Here is a 19,138-nt window from a genome sequence, read left to right as displayed (position 1 = left end):
CACAAAATAAAATCAATGATCGTTTTTTATTACAAACTAATATTAATAATTCATATTTAACATTCCACTTTATGGCTACTTTATGCTGATTACATGAATATTCTAACAAAGATATTCCAGATATTTTGTTTGAATTGATTCTTTTTTAATAAAATATTTTATATTACGAGAAATTGAGATTTCTATATTATTATACAAAATATTGCCTGATTAGAGGTGAAATAACTTCTGATATCCCAAGGAAAAGGCTATATTTTTCCGAAGCGAAGCTGAGGGAAAATATAGTCTCGAGAGAAAAATATAATTTCCAAGGGGATGTCAAATGTTATATTTCACCGATATAAATGCTATACAGTACGGTATATTTGTTATATTATATAGCCAAATATTAGTGGACCTGCTGGTGGGTTCGGCCTCTCTGCAGCCTTCCTAGCCTAACATAGTTAGTTACCTTGCCGAAAAATGACCGTATAAAGGCAAACAATTACTAATTAAATATTTAGCCATAAAATATTCACTTAGGCCCAGAGGAGTTTCCGTCAACAGTTAACAGTAATAATATTACTAAAGAGGTAGGCCTAATTCAAGAGATCGAGAGATGTAACCCTCTATTTTTGAAGATGCGAGTTGCTACACGAAAATTACTCGTCCTCCAGATTTCACTGGATTTCATGTCTCATTACGGGGACACGAACATTACACACAAATTACTCAGTCTGCATAATATTCTTCAAAAATTTAAAACGTTTACGATTCTCGAAACGGAAGTCATAATGATGTCATTTTGACGACATGATGTTTAAATAATGCTATGCAATATAAACAAATATAAATGCATGCACCTTATGAGACAGGTTTTCATCATTAAATAACTGAGTGCAAACGTATGCATCATGTTAAATTAGCCATGATTGATCGTTCATCATTTCCTCTTACTTCGCCAGACCTTTGAAAGTTCGTGGTGGAGAATTATTCGGCCAACATAGCGCAAATTAGTAGGCTCTTATGTGAGTTATATTCTTATTTGTCTGATTGTTCAGCTTCTATACTAAAGACATTCATTGAAATAATAGTCATACACAGGCACATAAGAGAAACATTGATTCTGAATAGAAATACGTAGAAATCAAATTGTTCCTTGTCTTGTATATGGGTGACACTATTGTTTGTTATCATATTGCTTTCTGCCTTGTTTTCAATTACTCTATATTTACTGTATATTCAAATTTTATTTTATATAACACCTAAATAATTTCATGTCTATTTTTTGGACATTTTTTGGGTCACAATAGTATGTACTATTTAACGATCGTGCAATAGCTTCTCTCTTTCCCCCTTTTTTCGTGTACGAAAAAAAATCTTTGGATGATTCGCAAATTGCTTGTAGGCCTATTTATTAAGATAGAATGGGCCTATGAGAAACATGCATAACTACAGTAACAATTAAACTTATTCTATATTTAATTCAATATTCTCAACATCAATATTTTAAATATAGTGTGATTAAGATATAATAAACAAAGAAAGGAAGCCACCACAATTTCACTGACAAGGAATTAATGTTGGATCAACTGAAGTAGAACAGAAAATTGTCTACCCAAATGACTTGAGGCCTTGGACCTACTTGAGAAAATTAAACATAGTTTACAATAGTCACAAATAGTAGAAACTAGAAGAATTATTGCACCACTTACGTAAACGCAATATATACAAGTTAAAGCGTGGTTCCCACTGGAAAGCAACGCAACGACGTATCGACGCAAAGTGAACCGACGTCGCAATAGTGCTGAAAACATCGCAGGTTTGATTTTACGCAGGCAGGGGCAAACACAATTATGAGAAGGGAATTTTCTTATGTTGCGTAGATTGCGTTACGTTGCGTCGCTAGCTTAAAGTGTGGTTCCCACTAGCGACGCAACGCAAGGACGTAACGCAACGCAAGTGAATTGACCAATCACAAGCGATGGCTTATTCGCTTGTGATTGCTAACTGAACTTCGCTTGTCATTGGTTAAAACGCTTGCGTTGCGTTTACGTCCTTGCGTTACGTTCTAGTGGGAACCAAGCTTTAGTAAGTAAATTGCGTACGTTATGTATAAGCTACTTTCTCAAATGCAATCACGTGGTATTGCGCATGGTTGCATCAGTTTCATATAATGCGGCTCGACAGTCTGATTGCTCTAGTTATCACATGTAATCTGCACGAATTCACATCTTAATTTTTGTCTCAGGTTTGTCCACTAGTATTGTTTCTGAACCATTAACCTACATCAATGTTACTTCCTTGCAAAGTGCCATGTTGTCAGCACGTGTGTTTGAATTCTGTTAATTTCGGATTAGAATTTGAAAATTGATAGTTCGTGTCCGAATTCTATTTTGTTCTTATGTTATCATCAATGTTCTAAATTGATAAGATAACTGATCACTAATACTGTACTGTATCGGAACAACAGATTGTGCAAATACAAATTGCATTTTTTGAGGACTGATAATCTTAATTGAATTAATTAGGCCTATCAACTAGAAGAATTGTAGATGCAGCAATAATACACAGAACAGTAATTATTTCATTTAACACATCTATATTATTGTTTTAAAGTAAACTTTGTTCAAAATTACTCGGCCGCTTTGTATATTGAATCAAATGCTGCTGATTAGAGCATTTACACACTACGGTGACAACAATCATATAGCTAGTTGTTACTCGAGTCGTATACGATCCTTGTTGATATTACATAGCCTTTGTAAAACATACAAGAATTGTACCGGCCAATATACATATAATGAATGTTTAAAGGACAACTTGACCGAGAACCAAATTTAAGCCTAATACAGGTCAAATTAGCAATTGAAGTGACGGTACCTATCTCTTGTATACAACAGTGAAAACGCATGAGGTAGATTTTTCCATGCACTTGTGACGTCACAGAAATTTACGGCGACGGCTGTACGGCGAGCGCACGCGGCGATATGGTAAATCTCGCTATTGTTCTGAAATCATAATTATGTACATCCCTAATACGTTGTTAAAATATGGTTCTCGTCCTTTAACAGGTTGATTTTCGAACGCGCAGTCAACATCCTATTCCCGCGTCGCACAATCCAGTTGCTCACTGTGTAACAACAATAAGAATATCTTTTAGTTCTCTCCAATGAGAGATTTTATTCAGAACATACGGGCCATCAGCCTCAAAATACAAGCGTTATAAATGAACATATTAGATAGGTACATTGACGTGATCAATATTCAGACACATATTTTTTGTCTGTGGATTTAAATAATGAAAAATATAACATGTTTGCATATCACTCTGCCGTCCATTAAACTCCATGTGACCAACTATCATCCAATCAAATTACAAGAATATATCTAGGTGTGTTATAAAACGTGTTATATTGACCGGCAAACATAACGTAAACGCATTCCAACCATCGATGATAAAAAAAACCACTAATTTTCCAATAAACAAGTTTAAACATTAATTGACACATGGCACTGGATAATAATGACTATTTTCAACCTTAAATCATGGACCTATTTTATAGGTCCATGCTTAAATAAGGTTACCGTACTTGAAATTAAGTTTAAGTACGTGCCAATTAACAACATTATAATTGTCATCATGTAATGTACCGTAATGTACGTCATCATTTTAACTTGAACGTCAAATCTTTACTCATTTGCCATGACGTAATACTCTCAAACTAATCATATATAATGTGGGAGTTTCTTGGAACTCTAGTAATCATACGTCCATCATACCTTTTTGTATTACCATAACTATCCAATGTTTAGCGTATATACTATTTTTACATCACTGACGTGAAGATTGAAAAGTTCAATCTTATTAGTATTTTTAGTGATTAATGTAATAATAAAATAGATCTGTTTTAGATTAAAATCTTTATTATATATATTTCACTATATATAAATCCAAAGGCAAATTTCTGAAAAAATGACAATGCTGTGGGTGAATCTCAATGGAGATAAAAAAAAATCGAAAAGCTAAATCAAAACGATAAAGTAAAACAGCCAGTTAGCAGAGCTTTCGGGCAAAACTAGCCCTTCATCAGTTATATATACAGTATATATTAAATCTGGTGTATCATCATTTTTCGCCTTTCGTCGGACTCCAATAAAATCGATGCAGCAGAATGTGTATATGCCTACCTTAGTGTATTTTCTAAAATCTTAATCTGTTTTGAGCACGTACGTGTAATGTATACGAATGGTTGACGCAAAGGCCAATATGAATTTATTACAATGCGTTATATACATTAAAACGATAAATGTGATTTTGACAAATGAGATACATACATAATACACAGGGTATCGTGTTTCCATATAAATATAGGCCTAAGTCCTAATTATTGACAAGTAGGCCTAATGTTCTTATTTTACGATTTGGAAATATAAAAGATTGTAAATAAAACTTTAGATTGTTGTATGAAAATATAGTTTCATTCTGTATTATTTTCCTGTTTTGTCCAACGTAATTCTAGAAAACGCTTAGAATGATAATTCATATTTAAGTTGAATAGAAAATGTTAATAAATATCAAACAAAAGCACACCTTGGAATGTAATGCTAGGCATATGACCGAAAATTAATGTCCCGATTTTTTTTATAACCGAAGTCTTATAATACGCACTGTAAATACTATTTCAATACACCATACATCATGTGTGGTGGCATATAATAATATACAGTTTTTTCATCACAGTTATTTCAAAATGTACTAAATTAGGCTTTGAATCAATACTGTGATCACGTGAATTAGGTCGAAGTCATCAATGTAATGATTTAAAAGGTGAATATTTGCAATAAATATTTTTGTTGCAGTACGTCGCCATCAGCAGTCCATCTAGAAGGCCACAGCAACACGATGTTTAACTTAATAAACATTTGTGATGTAAATTATGCATCATTCATTATCATTGGGTTCGGTAATCTCAGGCCTTAGGAAGTGATTCAACTGGAGAAGCGCAATCATGATTTTCAACGTATTTTCATTTATGTTAATATGGTATCTCATTAATTGTCCTTAATGCATTGACATTTGCTATTCCTCAGTGAAAACAACATGAAAACAACATACATTGTTATAGTATTGTATAGTATTACACTATTAGCATTAAAATAAATTTAAACTATGCATACTACATTGTCGATGAACGTAAGCATTAAATTAAAAACCATTATAGAAAGCTACGTATTGCAGGAGATGCATTTAGTGATAAAAAAAGTGTTCGAAATAGCTTTTCGTCCAATAACAAGGCCATATACATGGCTGCAGTCGCGTGCGCAAATTTTAGTTAGTTTTTACCGACCAACCGTCATAGTGAGCTGTAGAGTCGCGTTTGCACGCGACTAATAATTTCCCGGATGAGCTCAGACATACATCATGAATATTCATAATATATGCACGCCCTCTATATTTTCTGCCTTAAGGTAATAGGAAAAAAATAATGCGTCCCGGATTCTGTTCATCTATTAAAATATTGTAAATATTAAGCCACTCCCAACAGCTTATGAACATAGCTTAAATCCTAGATCCATGCATGAAGCTTCTTGTGTGCTGATATAATACTGGGAGTTCGTCGGCAACACTATATACGACGATTGATAAAAGATGATTATTTTGTTAATATTTATTGTTGTATGTTAAAGTCCACTAGATATTGACTAATTACTACCTTAGTTATTATTCTATCAAGATGAATCGATGGTAATAATTTGTCGTGAAACAAATCAATTATGACAAGACGTCAGATTAACAAACGCGTCATTTAATATATAATTCTTAGAAAAAGACAATTATTCATTAAAAATTGTCTTTATATCTATATTAATTTGCTATAAAAGCCACTTAAAAGACAACCTTTTATATATACATATATATTAAAACATTTATTTTTGATATAATGCTTCCATACTTGAATATGACATCAGCATTCGGTTCAAGTAAATTAATGAGAATCTAGTAGGCCTACTCAAGGCCTAATGAAATAATCAACTCACGGTGATGTAGACTTGTAAAATTAGTTTAACGCCATGGTAATATAACATGTTATCATGTAAGTATAGAAAAGTTTGCAGTGGTTATTATTTAAGAAAATACATACATACATACAATCATTCATGTTTTCGGCTAATCTATTGAATAATAATTAAATTTACTTTAGGATTGAGCTGATGTAAAACATATATGAAATGTTTAGTATTCGTTGAACCATTCATTACTAATCATCATGTATCATCTACGAGGAGAAAAATAGTAATTTCCGTCATATCTACCACGATGAAAATAATGGCCTACCTTCATGCATTTTATACCGTGTGAAAAATAATAGGGCTTTATTGATGCCTATGCTTTACCGAGAAAAACAAGGATAAGTTAAGTTCCCAGTATGCTATGGAAAAAAATAATGGACAGATACCAGATACTTTCCTAGGGAAAGATTAAAAAAACAGAGATGTGCTTCAAGAATTGCTAAAAATAAATGGAGATGGACAGGTCACGTCCCAAGACTCCAGGGCAATAGATGGACAAGTAGGCTTACGGGTTGGCAACCAAGAATAGGGAAAAGGAAAAGAGGCAAACAAAAATGAACAACTGGTTGAGAATAGAATAGTAAGTCGAGAGAAGTAAATGGAGAGATTTGAAGAAGGGATATGTCCTGCTGTAGACTGACAAATCCTGAAGAAGAAGAATGCCTATATAGCGAGGCTAAGAGGTATTCATAATATTCCAGAGAGAGAATATCATGCGTGAATAACCACGTCTACCCTCTTACCTAGTGCCTAACCAGGAAAATCAAGACAATACTTGGCCTACACTCTTTCCTATCCAGGAAAGTACTTTCATACCTATTCTCACTCATGCTTAAATTGACGTTTTCCATCTTCCGGCATTATTATTTCCACAGTTAGTTTCAATTTGTGTACGTTTTGATAAAAGGATGGTTTGTTATTGCGTTAGTGCCATGTACTTGTAAATCTTTATTTGGTTCATCCATTATTTGATACCCATACCATGGTAGAATGTTGCCTCACAATGATGAAAGAAATTAGAAGAAATTAGGTTTAGTACATTCATTATATTATACTATGGAGACAATTGTTGCTGTTACGGTCATGTTTACCGACGACAAAATGCGTGTCTTAAATTTGGATAAATTATTGTTAACATGTTCCTTCAATTAGCTAGATTGTCGACAAGTGATAGCGCGTTTCGTTGATTATACATGTTTACAAGATGCGAGATTCAAGAGTGAGATTACAGTGAGCTATAAATAACTTATCTATTTTATTCATTTAATAAAAATATTTTTTGTAACTGGTAACGATTATTATATTGCGGTAACTGTAACAGGGAACATGGTAAGAAAATCAAAATGTAAGTGAGGATAACATTTGTCTTTTCTTTCTAATTTTCTGACATGATGACGTAATGAAACATGAAATGACAATTACGGAAAATAAATGTATGAGCAAGAACATGTTAAAATTTGGAAGAAAACTGGACACGTAGAAGGGTCTGTTTGATGTTCAACCAGTCTTTGCTGTGCTACCGTACTCCGTCCTTCCATCTCATCTTCCTCATATCATGATTGTTTGCTTCAGCTCCCATCAAATGTCTTGTTCTAGTCGCCGATGTCTAGCGATATGTCCGAAATATTGCTCGCTTTTTGTTTTTCAACGAATTCCAAACTCCTCAGTGGGGATAACATTTTTCTTTGCTAGAGAAAATAATGTTGTTACTTATTTACAATGTGAACATAATGCAGTAGACCATACATATAGATAAATATAAAACTAGAACCCGAATAGGAGGTTGCGCATTTATTGTCGCCGACTTGCTACTTGTTTTATTAAGGCTAATTACTAACTAAATTTTGTCACGTTGGTGCGCGTTGAACATTTTCCATATAAATTAAATAACACGTTCATCTGGGGACAACAAACAGAGTTAATCATTGAATGGTAATTTATTTAATAAGATTATAATTTCACTGAAATGGGCCATTAAAAATATTGCAGCATTACATTCTAATTTTCAGTCTTGCAATATGAAACTCTTCTTCTGTAATTGAGGTATATTTATAAAGAAGTTCATTTAACAAATGACGTCATTAGGTATGTTTAATGTGACTAGGCCTATCTGTGTTATAATCCTATACAATATATTATCATTAATGTGCGTAGTGAAGAATGTTTCGCTAACTTCAGTTACAACGTTTAACTCCTCGTAGTTTAAATTATGGTATTATTTCAAAAGCATACGGTAGTTCATTTCTATCGGATTCATCCTATTTTTTACGTAAAATACGGAACTATACGTTTTTCCAGTTTAAACATACACATTATTATTTTACCTGGACCAAACATGTATGTATTTGGAGGCCCCTGCTGTAGGATGCATACGATGTCTCATGAAATTGTAATTCGTAATTTTTAAACCAAATACTTTAAGTAGAAAATGTACGAATTTAATGAGCTTGTTTACGTAATATTTGACAGGCAACCTCTCTGACTGTTCACTCGAAATTCAAGACTTGATTTTTCCGTCAGTGATCAATCAAGACTTGATTTTTCCGTCAGGCCTGCCTTAGTCTAATCTTTTGCTTCGTGTATTTAAATTCAGTTCAAAACTGGAAAGGAAATACTATATTATTCTAATAATAATATTTTTTAGGCCATATCGGCTTAGAATTACTACTGTTTGTTCCAACGAATAATCTAACTTTCGGTTTCTTGTTTAGGGATTATTATTGATTCGAAAACTATGAGGATTATTGATTAGACAACTATGAGGAGTATTGATTAAGAAAATAAAGTCTATTGTTCATAATTGTAACGTACAGTATTATTTCATTATAAAAATCATTTAGTTTGAAAGTAGGACAAAGCTTGATTAAATTAAAGATTAATTTTCTTGGTTTTTTTTTTCAGTTATCATGTTTTCGATTATATTTTAGGTAAATGTAAATAATATTAAAACACCAGGACATGCCCTATTTCCACATTGTCTCTAATATCGTATGTAAGACAGACGAAAATTATTATTTTTTAAATAATTCAGTCATCTTTTTGAAATTGCCCCACGTGAGATGAATAAAGAATGTGACTAAAAAAAAGTGTTTATTTTTGCTTCTCATTACTTACTATTAATGAAAAATTACTTGGCTTAGGAAAAAGATGATATATACACGTCTGTTAAGGATATTATTATTCAGTCGATTATCATACCGAATTATGTCTAGCAGGTTGGTAGAAAAGTGTTTCAAAAACACCTTTTAAAAATGGCTACTGAATATTGTCAGGGAAGTGTGAGATTACACTCACCAATCACAATCTTACATGGGCTGTATTGTCATGAGATCTAAGTCATATATGGAAGGAAAGGGTGCTTTCAGAAGAAACGATACTGCAGACTATTTCTTGTTGCGCTATCCATTGAAGGGTCGTGTGTAGTAAGCATGGCATTAACCTTTGAATGAATACACTAAATGTGTTTATTACTATTCCGCATAAAATACCTTTAGAAATACGTGGGAGCGGGTGACCAAAATAGCCGACAGATGTTATTTAAGTCTAATTTAGTATACAAATTACGTACAGTACGTATACATCCGACCGATTTCTTACCATGGCTATTGAAATAATGATAATTTTGCAATACGATTTTATAAATAACAAGGTACTCAGTAAAGTAGCACGACGTTGAAGCGTGGTCAAGTATAGTAAATACACCATCATTCAGATCAAATACTACGCTTACTCAATTCAGCAAATTGAATAATTATCTTTCTTTGATCATACATTTTTTTAATACCGTATCAATTGAATAAACTTATGAGTTGTCACATCAACTTCAATGTGAATACATTAACAAAATTGAATAATATAACTAGTCTTTAATTCGTCACTTACAAGAATTATAGGTGATCTTTGTGATAGAAGATAATGTTACCAACATTCGACTTTTAAAAAGCCCGCGCAAACGCAACGACATAACACGTTAAGTTGATATAATATACCATCCTATGACTATAAGCATACGTAGTGCCGAATTGTGTCTGTTATGCGTAATAGAATATACTGTATAATATTCAGTGCAGCATAGGTAAAATTGCGGGACCCTGCGGTGTCTAGCGATATGTCCGAAATATTGCTTGCTTTTTGTTTTTCAGCGAATTCCAAACTCCTCAGTTAAGTTTCGTCCAATCCTATCCAGCACGTATGCCTACTTGTTTCGAAATATTGTGATGGCAAAATTCTTTGATTATTCGCAAATCTTGTTTTTAGGAATGCGAACACCCCAAAGACTTGTCAATGTAGTCAATTTTGTTCCCGAATTTGCTCAAACTTACAGAAGGTATCTTTTATCTTGGAAGAAAAATCTACTTGCAAAACTTGCAAACCTTGTGCCGATAAATTCGAAATGATTACCACTATACTTGTTGGTAGGGTGTTCTTAAATTGTTATTACAGTTGTTATGTTAACAATCGTTTCTACTGATATTTTGTGCCAGCTGACTTTAATCATTTCAACATGAATTTTAATGTTAATCTATACGATTGCACATTGTATTTAAAAAAAGTCAATTTGTTCATTGCAAACTGCGAGAAATAGGTTTCCTATTGGAGGGATGAATGTAGGGACATCCTGGATAGTTCAGAGAAAATGTGTAGAGCTGAAAGATACAACCGGCCTGACATTCCCACCATTAGTAAGCAATACAGTATAACAATGGTACAGTAGGTTTACAATACATAACTCCATTAACACACAGCGATTCACACATGAAGTTTAAATAGTTTACGTTCCGACATTATTTAATTAGATTATATTACTGTTATGATACACGTGAAATAGTGTAAATTGCCATATTGACCGAGTCACTGTCCTATCAATGTTTTTATTTTCTTGAATGAGAGAAAAGGCTTTCTGCTGTAGGCTAATACTATTTCTAGAACCATTACTACTTTACAATACTATTATTCTATACCCATGTTTCATTTCAGATTTGAATAACCGGCACCACATCGAGTCCGACGGACGTCGACCTTTAATTGTGTTATATACAGCAATAAAGCGATTTTTTTTTCTTTCTCTACGATCTTCTCTGAGAACATTCCCTTTCATTCGTAGACGAGATTGCTTTTTAACGAGGAAATGAAATCTGCAACGGTACAAATTAGCATGGAATTTAACAAGTATATGCGTATAAGATGAAAAGTTAATAGTAGGCAAACTGTGAATAAAAGACCAATGGGATTTGACTCGACTGTTAGCGTCAATCTAATTAAATAGAATAGAATCAACGTAACTAAATATTACATCGAACTTTGTAGTGAATAGTCAAATATATATTTTGTAATACTGTAAAACATCGTACATATTTATAATTCATAATTTAAATAATTTATGTTTATAATGTGCACGTGAGCATGCACTATAACTTGATAATGCATATACTCATAATTTATATACAGAATTTATAATATCTGTGTTTTAAATGTTATTCAACATGCATTGAGCTGTTATTCCAATTTGATATTAGGATATAACAGTCTAACTTTTCGACATAGGCCAACTATATAGACACAGAAGTCCTACACATCTCCAGTAGCAAACTGTAATCGACGACAAAACGACGAAGCTACGAGCATGGCTAATGTTTCCTATCCAGAAAGATTCTAAGAAAAGAAGCAACACATGTCAATACTATTTTAACAAAAGATCAATCAATCAGTCAATAAAACATTTATTTCTCACAGTTAATATTTTCTAAAATAATAGATAATAAATGAGAAAATGGGTACCCCACTGGAAGTAACATGTAAAAATAAAAATAAATAAATAAAAATAAATAAATAAAATATATATATAAATAAAAAATAAATAAAAATAAAAAAAATAATAAACAAAAAAAGGCATTTAACTTAACGAATGCAGTTATAATTTAACTTAAAACAGATATAGTATTAACTTCAAACAATAGTAGTAGAAACAAGGTATTCATGTAATTTGAACTTAAAATTAGATATAAAATAGATAATTATGAAGATAAGTAATTCCTAAATACAATTCAATCCTCGCCTTTGATATCGTCGCTCGATGCTAATCACCAGCGGAACACATTTCGAACTGACCTAATAAGAGGTATCTCATCGACTCCTCAGAACCATGTTCTTCTATTCAGATAATATTTAAAAAAGTAAAGCAAACGATATGCCAGTAATATATGTGGAAGAGATACATCGTCTATATATAAAAATCCCGATAAGGATGTAACTTTACAGTTCGACAAGATCTCGCTCGCCACAAGGCATAAATGAGATTCTATCGGATCAATGATCCGATGAAGTCTGGTTGTACTGGATCACTTCACTCTTGATACGACTTAAAATATTTGTTATAAAACCATTGGCTTGACTTATTTAGGCCTTTTCTTTTACTTGTAATTATTAGCTTACAAAAAGCTCACTATTTTTTTTTAAATCTTGTAAAAACCACTGTTTTTTATATCTACCATATGACGATTTTGTTTTTAAATGATTTTTCTGCACTGTATCCCGATATCATGACCAATCTTGATTTGAATTTGACATTATTTATCAAATGAAGATTTCGCGAGCTAGCTTCATCAATTCTACATATCCGCTATTATTTATCGCTGATTGATGAAAGCTCATTTGTAATTACTTCAGTATGCAATTATATTTATCTTGTGTTACTTAAAATAATAAGCCGCTATTGAAACGGATATTTCGACGGATATTTCTAGATAATGCAAATCAAAGATAACTGCTACAAACAATTCCAGATGATTATAATTACATTATAACGATATACTTTTCCTGTATTTTATATACAACACTATACGATGGCTATAAATTACATACGCAGGATTAAGAGAGGGTTCGAGTAAGATTCGCTATTGATCGACAAACCTCAGAAAGTTTTTCATCTATAAAGACCAGACTTGTAAACCGATTAACAGCTCTTGAGCTGACCCGACAACAATCAGATTGCAGACTGTGCACAAATTAAACATGTGTACACAGAAGTAATTATATTCTAAAAATTAAAAAATGTCTTTATAGTGAAACTATATACTATTATACTGGAAATTAATTAGTTAGTAATTAAACAGTGCGGAAACATCATGAAAACCAAATTAAATGAATTACATGATACAGATATTACACATTCATAACAATTATTATTCTGATTTGAACAAAATCTATTCTTGTCTATTAATTAATATTTATTATATTGACGTCTCTCTTCATTTAATGGTATTGCATGCAATTTCAAACTTGCTTAAAAATAGAAAAAGTATTTTTTCCTCCAATACATGAATATGGACAATATTCATATAAAGAGAAATGCATTACAGTCACTTTAAATATATCTATTCATCCTTTTAATTTTTAAAGTAAATTCAATTATTCTACTAATCTTTTAACATGCACATCGCCCTGCAGCATATAACTTGTTGTATCTGCATTAACAATTAAATATTCTCAATTATTGCCTACCAATGCTTTCAAAGGCCTAATCATTGTGACATTTAAAAGTTTAATATTTCTATTTAGATTATTAAAATTAAAAATATGAATGCATTCAACAATAAATTACTCACTTTTCCACAAAAGTTGTAATTGAATTCAGGATTTCTTTAAGATCCACGAAAATTAATACTCAGTATACGAAGTTAAGGCAAGAAAATAACTTCCTATCGAAACAAAGTTTTGATTACTGCAAATTTGATAATAGCATGTAATTTGAAATTCGGATACATTTAAGAACATACACTATAAATACCAGATTGAATCATGTGTAAATTATAATGATGACTTCTAATTCAACAACAATACAGAAACTTGATTTAGTCCATGTTATGTAAGTAAAATGAAACCAAACATTCATAGCACGATGAATACAAATTCAAATAAATGCAGATTATGGTATTATTAGTTTTATGAATATATAAATAATCTTCTTAAGAAGAAGAAGTGTGCAAATTGAACTAGATTGAACTGAACTAATGCAGCGAGAATAGATTTAAAAAACTATTATTTCCTAAATTACTTACAACAAAAATAATTCACTCAATTCAACAAAATCCCACAATTACTAGGCTTAGGAGTTTGGTCCAATAACATACAATTATTAAGGTCTATTTTCTTATAATTATAGATTCCTATTTGAGCAGGTGAACATTGATTTGTAATTATGAACAAAATTAATATTTATTATTTTAGGTTATTATTCGTTTCTTTGGTGTTTGAAATCGATTCATATACCTCCTTGAACTACCAGCTGCTCTGATTATATTGCAACTAAGACATTTTTGTATAACATTTAATTTATAACCAGCAATATTGATATTCTAGAATTGCTTGTACTGCTTTAATATATTTTATTTCAACTCTAAACATCACTTAATACTACATATTTGTACAGATACAACATTTTACACATTCTACTACGTAGTAGCATATGTGCCTTAGATTATTTTTATCAAGAACTTTAAACAAATAACACTTACTGTATAAATGACACAATTAGCAAGTTCAGACAATTCCAATGAACGACGTCATGCAACAGATATTATAGGAGGAGAATACATTTTCTTGGGTCGTAATGCTTGGTCGACTACTTATCAGGCCGTGACGACTGAAAATGACTTAAAGGGTAGATCCTGGTTTCAAATTTCTATTATTTCTTTTTAAATATCAACAGTTTTCTGAAAGCCAGATCTTTGTCTGAATGAGTTTACAGCTTTTTGGAGCCCTTGGTTCGACACCCATTGACTTTATTGTGTGTTTTTAGGCAGTTATTATCAAGAGGACGGAAGCATTGGGAAACTGTACCACCCCAGAAAGCTATGCACTATCAGTTAACTTGCAATCTCTCGGATTTTCTTAAAAGCCTTCGGGAAAGTTTACGCAATCCCGGAACTAAAATAGTAAAGCATTATCGTAACAGCAAAGTAAAGTATTGTTGACCAGCATTTTAAACCCGGTTCTATGGTTCTCTACGTAGGCCCACATCGGGGTACATCCTGACACCATAAACTGATAATTAGTAGCAACGATTGCCGTTAAGTATTTAACACTATAAGTTTATCTGTTTATCATTTTGCATTAGTATAGTATGTATAGTATAATATTGTACGACGTGTATATTTGTATACATAATATTACTTGTGCTTCATCATTATTTTCGCTATCAGTCATCAATAATCAATCTAGCGTCGATATAGCCAGCAGCTAAATGCATAATTCATAAGTTGAATGTTAACAAAAATAACGCAACCATTACGTTCAAAAGTTAATAAGTAAGATCGTAGCTAGCATTGATAACGTAATCAATCAGCTTATTCTGGAGTTGAATATGTCATAGGCCATCAGAGTAATTTCAAACCACCCAGTATAACCAACTAATTCATATAATTAACAAATTTATAATAAATAATTTATAAACGATAATCGTGGAAAGATATATGTGATTATTTCTGATGATGTCAGAATAAAAATGTTAATTTTTTCAACACAAACATTGAGATGAATCTAATTAGATTTTACGGTAAAATACGCATGATTTCATTTTAATAATCATAGAGGTGTGCGATTAAATGAATTTGCAATATCTTTATATAAGATGTATATGATACAGGAGATATGTTTTATGAATGAAATATAACTATTATCTTAAATTAAAATAATAATATTTATATAAATATATCAAAACTCTTGCTTTGAATATGTTTTACTTTATCGTTTTGAATAAGTGTTTTGCTTATTTTGTATCTCTATTTAGATCTAGGCACTGTTACCAACAGTATTTTCATTTTGTTCAGCCTTTTGATGTATAATAACTTCAAACCTTCTTAAAGAGTGAATATATTTAAACACTTTCTGACATGATCCATTAGGTCTACTTGCCTTAAATCCACATACACATCTCCTTACACATTATATAAACATATTGTAATCTGATTAGACAATGTTAATAACGTACGCGGCGTATAGCTATGTTGTAAATTAACTTGATTTTAAATTATTAGCCTAAATAATATACACCATTTCTTTTTACATTTTTGGGTGGGGATAGGTCGTACTAAAATCAACGATCTTTGCACTTTATACACGTTGTGGTATAGCAGACTAAAATATGTTAATTATTTTTAAAATGGAAAGAAAAGAAAGGCTCAACAGCTTTTGAAAAGGTCGGAGTGGCGACAAATTATGGTTATAATTAATAATAATAATCATTACGAGTTCGGGCTGATGATGAGATTTAATATATGAATTTTTAATGATGTTATCGGTGATAACAGAGCATCGATCAATCGGGTATCAATGAGCGCGACACCCAATGTATTTCGTCATATAAAACGATTGTAGGCGACTGACTTGTCTGTCAGTAATTTATCATTGATGCATCAATATTACTTCCAAAGCGTTTAGGGTCTTTGCGTCTTGACATTGACAAAAGCAAAGATTATAAATAGTGATATAGTATAATTTAGAATTACCGGATTGTTTTTTTTGGTTTCTGTAAACAAGACCTCAGATCCTTCATATGGTAAGATTGGCAAGCTTTTCTGTCCGTCTGTAATGTCAGCCTACTCCAAGACCCATCAACTGATATTAATTGATATAGAGTTGTGTAAATTGATGATTAGATTTTTCACATACTATGATGTTACCTATGAGACAATTCACTACATTCGTTTGCCAGGCAATGCCCACTTTATGTTCTTCTCAGTTACTGCAAATCATTTGAAGTTTTTTTCCAAAATGGAATATTGGGAGGTTTTTAAAAATATATTTATTTTCAAACTATAGAGGGGGCTATAGCATTTTGAAAAATACATCAAACAATAGAGGGCGCTATTAAAAATCAAAAAGATATTGGCATCAGTCAGGCGTGACTAATTAATTTATTTCACTTTTCAAACAAATTATAAACGGACCGATATTAGTACGTTTTATGTTATCCTACATTATAGCAATAGAATACATAAATGTATACATATCGGAATATTTTATTTGATTTATTTACTTTGTTTATCCAAAATATCGGGAGAAATTGTATTGAGAGATAACACGAATTATAACAGTTATTTTAGGAGTTTATATACCCACTTGATATAAATTTCAGAATAGTGTAACTCTTACAGTCAATCTGAAATAGGAATGTAGTCTTAATACATTGAGTTTAGTAAAATACGGAAGTCTTCCCATAAAATAACAATCATATCCAGAAAAAAACTGTATGCATCAAGGTGCGCCAACTAGCCGGATACTCCACTCAGTATTGTAAATATCACGATGGAGTCAATAAGGAATATGAGACAGTCTGGACAATTGTGGTTTATTGTTTGAAACTTACAAATCAATAATTTGCACACAGTGATACTGCACCAATGTTGCTATTTTTAAAATGTCTAAAATATACCCTAGATGAATATCTGATATGCTGAGAACCACAGCTGGTTTCACTGAGAATATTTCCTACGACACAATTGATTAACATAATATAAATTTTAAAAAGATAATTGAATCCACATTTAAATGATGTTTACTGCATTATTGTACTACCGTTATATTAACCACACCACAATTATCAATCATGATTGTATTTTAGATTAACACCATATCATGGGACTTGAAACTGTCTGCAAAATTGCAAAACACAAATTACACTAATTAATGATGTATATTGTCTAGTATTGCTTTGTGGAACGTGACTTTTGTTATTATTTCCATCATTATCTTATTCACATCAAGCAGAGGATTCTGGGAGCGAATTTTGGTTGGATGACCTATAATTTTCTCATTCTCACTTTTCCCATCTTTACCGTCTATAAATATTATATAGGCATGTATTATATTTTTGTATGCATTTCATGGAGATAATTAGACTTGCAACATGTCGGTAGTTATTGTCTTTTTATGTTAAGTCCACCGATTTTTGTCTGAAAATAGTGAGCTCAAGTAAACCCCATATGTTCCAAAATATTTATCCTTTGACTAATCTCGGTCTAGAGCCTAGACGAGGATATGATATATATTTTCAACAAAAGAGAGAAATAGATAATGAATTTATAAACGATGAGATTATGAGCAAGAGTCAGTGATAAAAACAAGAGTGACAACATTTTCTCCAATAGCTTTGAGTGTCAAGTCGGGGGTGGTGGGATTTTTTTTTGGGGGGGGGGGGGGGGGATGTCATACAAACTAAATCTGCCTTAAAAGCGGCAATGTGTACTTTGGTCGCAATCTATATGTTGATTTGGCATGCTCAGTTTTAAATTATGTGTAAACTGTAATTATTAATCTTATCTGTAATAGTAATTGTAATATTAACAAGGCCATATACATGGCTGTAGTCGCGTGCTCAGATTTGAGTTAGTGTTTACCGACCGACCGACCGACCGACCGACCGACCGACCGACATAGTGAGCTGTAGAGTCGCATTTGCACGCGACTAAAAACAATGCAATAGAAATTTCCGTTGATAGTAGGCCATAGAATAGAACTCGATTAGCAAATTGTTAAAACGAACAGATTTAACAAATATCAATTTTGTTACTTTTGTCCAACAACCATGTTAACAAACTAATGGAACATAAATAACCTATAATAACCTTTTATATATACAACCTTAATGTGTATTCACATTACAATTGATACAGAAAGCGTCAGAATGTCGATGTACATCACACGTTATGTTAATTTTCACCTCAGATCATTAAAACAAAAGCCTGGCTTTTGAAATACAAAACTACAATACAACATAAAATCAATTCTATGGCCTTCCCCTACGTTTAGAAAATTAAAAGAGTTTAATGTTAATGTATTAGTAGGCTCGACAAATCCAAATATCCAAAATGAAGATACATATCTGGCTAGCCTAACACATACTAGCATTGAAACAAACATATCGAAGAAAGCCTTTATTATCTCGACAGGACAATTTGAAGCTTTCTCGACTTACAGCAAGTTTGTGTTCGTGTTTCAGTTCAGTGTTTTGTTATGTTTTTCTGCTGGGTCTTACTACTCGCAGAAATGGTATACTGTATTTCCAAATAAATAATATTAATTTCAA

The 19,138-nt window shown here is 31.9% G+C and overlaps 1 protein-coding gene across 2 annotated transcripts in view; it reads right to left on the bottom strand.

Annotated features, from left to right (window-relative positions):
• The window catches only part of LOC144845024 (synaptotagmin-15-like), a 45,455-nt gene that overhangs the window by 20,482 nt on the left and 5,835 nt on the right, over positions 1–19,138 (bottom strand). The window lies entirely within an intron of this gene.

The sequence above is a fragment of the Antedon bifida genome, chromosome 6 (genome assembly GCF_963402885.1).
Source record: "Antedon bifida chromosome 6, ecAntBifi1.1, whole genome shotgun sequence".
NCBI lineage: Eukaryota > Metazoa > Echinodermata > Crinoidea > Comatulida > Antedonidae > Antedon > Antedon bifida.
The sequence above is the reverse complement of the archived record's forward strand: the minus strand, read 5'-3'. Positions and strand labels throughout refer to the sequence as shown.